This window comes from Tupaia chinensis, unplaced genomic scaffold (genome assembly GCF_000334495.1).
Source record: "Tupaia chinensis unplaced genomic scaffold, TupChi_1.0 Scaffold000410_1, whole genome shotgun sequence".
In the NCBI taxonomy this organism is placed as follows: domain Eukaryota; kingdom Metazoa; phylum Chordata; class Mammalia; order Scandentia; family Tupaiidae; genus Tupaia; species Tupaia belangeri.
The window spans coordinates 2,665,923-2,673,253 of NW_006159915.1; the positions used below are offsets into that span (position 1 = coordinate 2,665,923).

At 39.0% G+C, this 7,331-nt stretch overlaps 1 pseudogene; it reads left to right on the forward strand.

Annotated features, from left to right (window-relative positions):
- Positions 1-6,214: 6,214 nt before the first annotated feature.
- Positions 6,215-7,331, forward strand: part of LOC102502980 (eukaryotic translation initiation factor 3 subunit H pseudogene) — an 8,705-nt pseudogene continuing 7,588 nt past the window's right edge.

Sequence of the window (7,331 nt, forward strand, 5' to 3'; positions counted from 1 at the left end):
TTTTGTGCATGCTCTCAGAACAAGAAATTTTCCTTCCAATGGTTTATATCATCTAAACTATACAACTTTGAAGAAATGTCCTGGGGTAGTTCAGTCCCTGTCTCATCCCTGCCTTTCAAAACTGTTGCTAAAGGATTTGGCTTTATTCATTCTTGAAAAAGAAATTCCTCTCCTCAGGGTGTTATGAACTAAAATGTATTCTCTCAAAATTTATATATTGAAATCCTAACTCTTTTTTCCTCCGAATATGAGTATGTAACTAGATAGTAAACATCGGGATCAAGTTAAAATGATGCTGTTAATGTACACCCTAATCCAATCTGACTAGTGTCCACATAAGAGAAGATCTGTACACACAAAGAAACACTAGAGTGCATGCGTACATGGACACACACACACACACACACACACACAGAAGACCATGTAGAGAAACAATGAGAAGTTGGCCATCTGCATGTCAATAGAAGAGTCTCAGAAGAAACAACCTGCCATAACTTTGATCTTGAGTTTCCCACCTCCAGAACTATGGGAAAATAAATTCCTATTGGACCAGCAGATGGTTTAATGGTTACGTCACTGGACTCCCACATGGCCATCTGCAGTTTGAGTCCCAAGCTCAGTGGCTTAAAACTTGTGCTGAGAATGTGTGCCCAAAGTCCCAAGAGAAGAAGGAGTTGTGGTGTGACAATCCCCACTGGGGGGTGATTTTTCACTTTCTATCTGTCTCTCTGGCATGTGCCCTATAGCAAAAATCTCTCTGAAAATTTTAATTAATAATAAATTCCTGTCGTTAAAGTCACACTGGCTACAGGCCCTTGTTATGGCTGGGTTAGAGAACTACTACCCAGGGTTTTCAGAGCCAGGAGATGACATAATGGTTACATTGCTGAACTCCTACATGGCCAACTGTGGTTCACGCTCCAGATTCGGTGGCTAGATAATCACGCCAGGCGTATGTGCATGTGAGCCCAAGATCCCAGGAGAAGAATGGAGGAGGATGGATTGCAGTGTGGTCATCCCCCAGGGGGTAATTTCTCATTTTCCCTCCCACTATCTCTGTCTCTCTCTCACACACAGAAGTGCAAACGCCTTATGGTAAAAAAAATAAATAAATAAATAAATAAATAAATACAAGAAAACTACTATGCAGGGTTTTTACAGGTAGCCTTATATTCATGCTACTTCTCCAAGAAAATAAAAACATATAGGACCATTGATTATGCCTATATAATCCCTCCTTGCCCCAACTCAAGCAACCTTACCAACCCTAATCAACTTCTGTCAACCTTTCTAACGTCTACCATTAAGAAAAACCTGCACATGATGTGTAAGTATATAAATGCATCATTTAAAATTAAATGTATACCTAAAACAAAAGTAATTTTAGATCTAACTATGAAAGTAACTTTGAGAATAGAGACATACTGGTAAATACAAAATTTTTGTATCTAAAATGCTAATAAAATGCTATTATTTGATAACATTACAGATTTCTGTGATAATATTTTGACCGAGGATGTTGCTATCTATAGGCATTCCACAAAAGGATATTTTTGAGAATATGGAACCACAAATGAATAACTAATGAAAGGATAAATGTTCTTAAACAATTAATTAGGATTTTGTCATTCTAAATTATTCTGTATTTAAAATACAGTTAGATCAAGATAATCTATAGACTTTTAAAAAATAGAAACCAGCAGATGGTGTAATGGTTATGGGCACTGGACTCCCATGTAATCAACCACCATTAGAGTTCTGGACCTATTGGCTTAAAATTTACACCAGGCACATGTGCATGCATGCCCAAAATCCCAAGAGGAGAATGGAGGAAAAAAGATTGTGGTGAGGGGGAGTTATGTCTTGTTTTCAGTCTCTCTGTCTCTCTTAGTCTCTCTGGTGAGTGCAAGCACTCTATAGAAAAAAATATCACAAACAGTAAATAAATAAAAAATATTTTCCCCTATTTGTAAAAAAGCATGTGTATACTCATGTGTGTAAGAGAGAGGGGAGGAGACAGAGAGGAATAGCCTTCACAAAGTTCCTTCACTCCATGATCCTCGTTCTCCAGTCCTCCATCCCAGTGGATCTTGGACATTAGCATAAGTACCCAGTGTATTTCAAGACAACTAGTCAGCAGATGTGAGCCACAGTCACCACAGGGGTCCTGTTTCACTGGGCATTGTATTACTGCTGCACCACTGAATCAGCCTGTTCATAGATTTTTATATAAATTATTTATATGAGCCCAGACCCCCCAGCACTGCCCACACTTCTCTTAAATCAGCTAAATATAATCAGAAATAAGCCCCAAGCCAGAAGAAAAATCAGACCTATTCAGGAAAAAGGAACAGAAGTGCGATATTTTTTTCTTTTTGGAGCGGTTTTTGCGTGTGCACTCGCCAGACAGACAGAGAGAGACAAAGAGACAGGAAGCGAGAATTACCACCCCCCAGGGGGGATGGCCATGCCACAATCCCTTCTCCTCCATTCTCCTCTCAGGACCTTGGACACGCATACACACGCATCTGGCATGAGTTTAAACCACCAGGTTCGGGACTCGAACCGCGGTCGACTACATGGGAGTTCAGCAACATAGCCATTATGCTATCTGCTGGTCCCCAGAAGGGTGTTTTTGTTTTTGTTTTTGTTTTTACTAATTGTCAAAGGTAGCTTTAAATGTATTCATACCATTGTTTCATGCTAACTGCATCCTTATCCTCTTACTGGAGCAGCTGGCCCAACACTCACCATATGTAGGGCAATGATGCAATTTATCAGCCAATCTGGGTTACTTTTTAGCATGAAAAGAGGAACCAGTCATAATTATTCTAGAACAACTGAAGAAAATTAAGATCTATCCTAGGAAAATCAGAATATATATAATTAACTTATCTAAACTTAAATGGCATGGAGTGCTATATTAATCACTTATCATTTAAGCAAGGTCTAAAAATTCAGATTTCTGTTCAGTAACAGAATAGAGTAGGGGGGAAAGTATTTGAGGTGATAGATATGTTAATTTACTTCATTGCATAAACCATCTTACTATTTATGTGTATCCCATAGCATCATGTTGTACACCTCAAATATACACCATAAAGGTTTTTTTTAAATAAATTAAAATGTACAAATAAAATAGAATAATTCTAAGGATTATTTTCACAAAGTGCAAAGATAAAAATAATGATGACATTTCCGACAACCCATAAAATGAAGAAACCTGCTCTTCTTGACCTTGTTTAAGGGACACATCTTCAGATTTTTTTCAACGCTTTGAAATTATGAATAAACTACATGGGTCCCCCCAGTAAGGGGTAGGAAAATAGGTTCTATAAGACAAAGCTAAAGTAATCTTTGGTTTTGTTTCCTCTTTCTTTAAAATGTTGCTAAGAGAAGACTACATAAATGCTTTCAAAGACAGTGACCAGTGAACACCTGCCAAAAACTGGAAAAATAATTAGGCTTAATTAGCCAGAAAGGCACCAAAGTAGATTGATCACTCTTAGGAAAGAACATCCTAACCACTGTAAGGGTAGCAAGTACTTCCCACAGGAGGCAAAGCTGTGGGTCATCCATCCTCAGAGAAGATTCAAATGAGAGTGTCAATTTAGATAAGCAAAACTTGTGCATGTCTAAGGAAACAAATGACCCCACTTCCAGCTCTTTGGTTCACAATTTATCCTTAGTAAATTTTAATTCACAAACTAAATACTGGAAAATCATAAGCAACTTTGAACTAGAAGACACAGTTAAATTTTTATTCAACTTGATTGAAATCATGGCTCTGGTTAATTAAAGTATCTTTTAAAAACCATTTGTAAAAAGATCAGTTGTAAAAATTATGGAGGGGCACATTAGCCCCAAGCTGTTTGTCTAAGTTGTAATAACAGTGTAAAAATTAGTTTGTAATAGGAAAAGCAAGTGCTTATAGACAGAATGTGTTAGCATTTGTAGACACAATCTCCAAGAGAAATAATTAAGTTCTTGACATAACTAGTTATTTCTGTAAACACAGGATATCTTGTGCGACACTTAAAAATGCATAAGAGGGGAACCAGCAGTTAACGTAATGGCTGTGTCACTGGACTCCCACATAGTCGACTGCGGTTCGCGTCCCGGACCCAGTGGCTTAGAACTCACACCAGGCGCGTGTGCGTGCGTGCCCAAGATCCTGAGAGGAGAATGGAGGAGAAGGGATTGTGGCGTGACCATCCCCCCTGGGGGTCTCGCTTTCTGTCTCTCTGTCTGTCTCTCTGTCTGGTGACTGCACACGCCCTATGATGAAAACCTCTCCAAAAAAAAATGCATAAGAGTAAATCATACACAATATTTCTAGGTCTGTCTTGTACTAAGCAGAGATTCCTTGATTTGTGGCTCAGTGAAGAAACTAGCTGCTCCTTATCCTTTTATTCCCCCTTGGTCAATATTTTCTTTTTCTTTTTTTTCTTTTTTTTGAGAGGTTTTTGCTATGGGGTGCGTGTGCTCACCAGAAAGACAGAGAGAGACACAGAGACAGAGAGCGAGAAATCACCTCCCAGAGGGGATGGCCATGCCGCAATTCCTTTTCCTCCATTCTCCTCTCAGGATCTTGGGCACGCATGCACACGCGCCTGGCATGAGTTTAAGCCACTGGGTCTGGGACTTGAACTGCGATCAGCTACATGGGAGTCCAGCGACATAGCCATTATGCTAACTGCCATTCCCATGGTCAATATTTTAATTGTTCAGTAGTACATATGTCACAGAACACGCAGGAAAAAAATTAAAACTCATATTCATTACATGTCACTTATGATTTGATTTCTAAACTATATTGAGAACTTCACAGACTATCTCTGGAAGAAAATATGAAATTAAAGAAAAGTATTTGAAAATATAGGGGCTTTAACTAAAAAAAAATTCTTGAAATACTCTTTCCTCTACCTAATAATAGAATAAAAATGATGAAAAATTTGAAATTATCTATATTTTTTATTTTCTAATAAGAAGCTAGTCTTACTCATTTGCCAGACCAAAAAACAAAACAAAACAAAACTATACATGGTGTTGCATGTGATGTGTGACCTTTGCTATTACCTCAAAGTAAAAAAAGCCATTCCATTTACAATAGCCACCAAAAAATAAAAAACAAACTAAGTAAGTGAAAGACCTCTACCAGGAAAACTATGAAAAACTAAGGAAGAAACTGAAAATAACATACAAAGGTGGAGAGATATCCCATGTTCCTGGATTAGAATAATTAATATAATGAAAATGTCAATTCTACCCATCCTAATCAACAAATTTAATGCAATTTTGATAAAATTACCAGAGATATTCTTTGTAGAAGTAGGAGAAAAATCATAAAATTTATTTGGAATCACAAAAGGCACCCTCTCATCAAAGCAATATTGTGCAAGAAGAATTAAGAGGCAACTTACTACCTGACCTCTGTTCAATAAAACAGAAAAGAACCCAGAAGTAAATCCCAAATCATACAGCCAACTAATTTTTGACAAATGGCATGAGTCAATTCACTAGGGGAAAGACCATCTTTTCACCAAATGGTGCTGGAAAAACTGGATATTCATAAAAATGAAACTGGACCCCTTTATTTCAGCTTTAACAAAAATTAACTCAAAATGGATCAAAGACCTAAACATAAAACCTCAAACTATAAAATTACTGGTGAAAAACATAGGGGAAACTATTGGAGATGTTGGAGTAGGCAAATAGTTCTTAAATAAAAAAACCCAAAACACAGGCAATAATCTCCAAAACAGACGAGTGGTACAGTCTGGCTAAAAGGCTTCTGCTGGGGATCAGCAGATGGTGTAATGGTTACATTGCTGGACTCCCATGGAGTCAATGGTGGTTTGAGTCCCAGACCTAGTGGTTTAAGACTAACACCAGGTGATGGTTACGTTGCTTAAATCCCATGGAATTAATCGTGGTTTAAGTCCCAGACCCATGGGCTTAAAACTCACACCTGCTCAAGTGTGTGTGCCCAAAATCCTGAGAGGAGAATGACTGAGATGGGATTGTGGCATTGTCATCCCCCTGGAGGCTGATAACTTGCTTTCTGTCTCTCTGTCTCTCTCTATCTCTCTGGAGAACACATATAAATGCTATAGCAAAAATCTCTCTCTAAAAAGAAAAAAAAAAGCTTCTGCACAGGAAAAGAAACAATAATTAGTCAGCCCTCAGAATGAGAGAATATAGGTCTGAAAAGATGGCATCTCTCAAGGGAGGCACTGGCTCTACTGCTACTTCTTTGAGCTTCGCCACTGGTGCAGCAGGGAAAGACAAAGACAAAGGCAGCTTCAGAGATTCAGCGGTGAAGCAAGCACAGATAGGTAGTCTGGTGGTATTAAAGATAATCCAACATTACCAAGAAGAAGGACAAGAAACTGAAATTGTTTAAGAGGTACTTTTGGGTCTGGCCATAGAAGACTGACTTGAAATTACCAACTTCTTTCCACTTCCCCAACACAGAGGATGACACTGACTTTAATGAAGTGGAATATCAGATGGAGATGATGCGGAGCCTTTGCCATGTCAACACTGATCATCTCCACATGGGCTGGTACCAGTCCACGTACTACAGCTCCTTCATCATTCGAGCACTCCTGGACTCCAGTGCAGTTACCAACACACCATTGAAGAATCTGTCATTCTCATTTATGATCCCATAAAAACTGCCCAAGGGTCACTCTCACTAACGGCATGCAGACTGACTCCTAAACTGATGAAAGGTTGTAAAGAGAAGGATCTTTCCCCAGAAGCGTTGAGAAAGGCAAATATCACTTTTGAACACATGTTTGAAGAAGTGCTTATTGTAATTAAAAATTCACATCTGATCAACGTCCTAATGTGGGAACTTTAGAAGAAGTCAACTAGCAGATAAACATGAATTGCTCAGTCTTACTAGCAGCAATCATTTGAGGAAGAATCTGCAGTTGTTGATGGACAGGGTGGATAAAATGAGCCAAGATATAGTTAAATATAACACACACCTGAGGAACATTAGCAAACAGCAGTAGCAGAAACGTCAGTATCAGCAGCGTAGCCAGCAGGAGAACATGCAGCTCCAGAATTGGAGAGAACACCCACTCCCTGAGGAGAACCTGTCCAAGCTCTTCAAGCCACCTCAGCCCCCTGCCAGGATGGGGTCACTGCTCATCACAGGCCAGATTAACCTTTACTGCCAGAACATCAAGGAGTTCACTATCCAGAACCTAGTCAAACTCTTCATGGCCCAGGCTCTTCAAGAATACAGGGACAGGGAATCAGCAGTTAGCATAATGGCTATGTTGCTGGACTTCCATGTAGTCGACCGCTGGTCACGT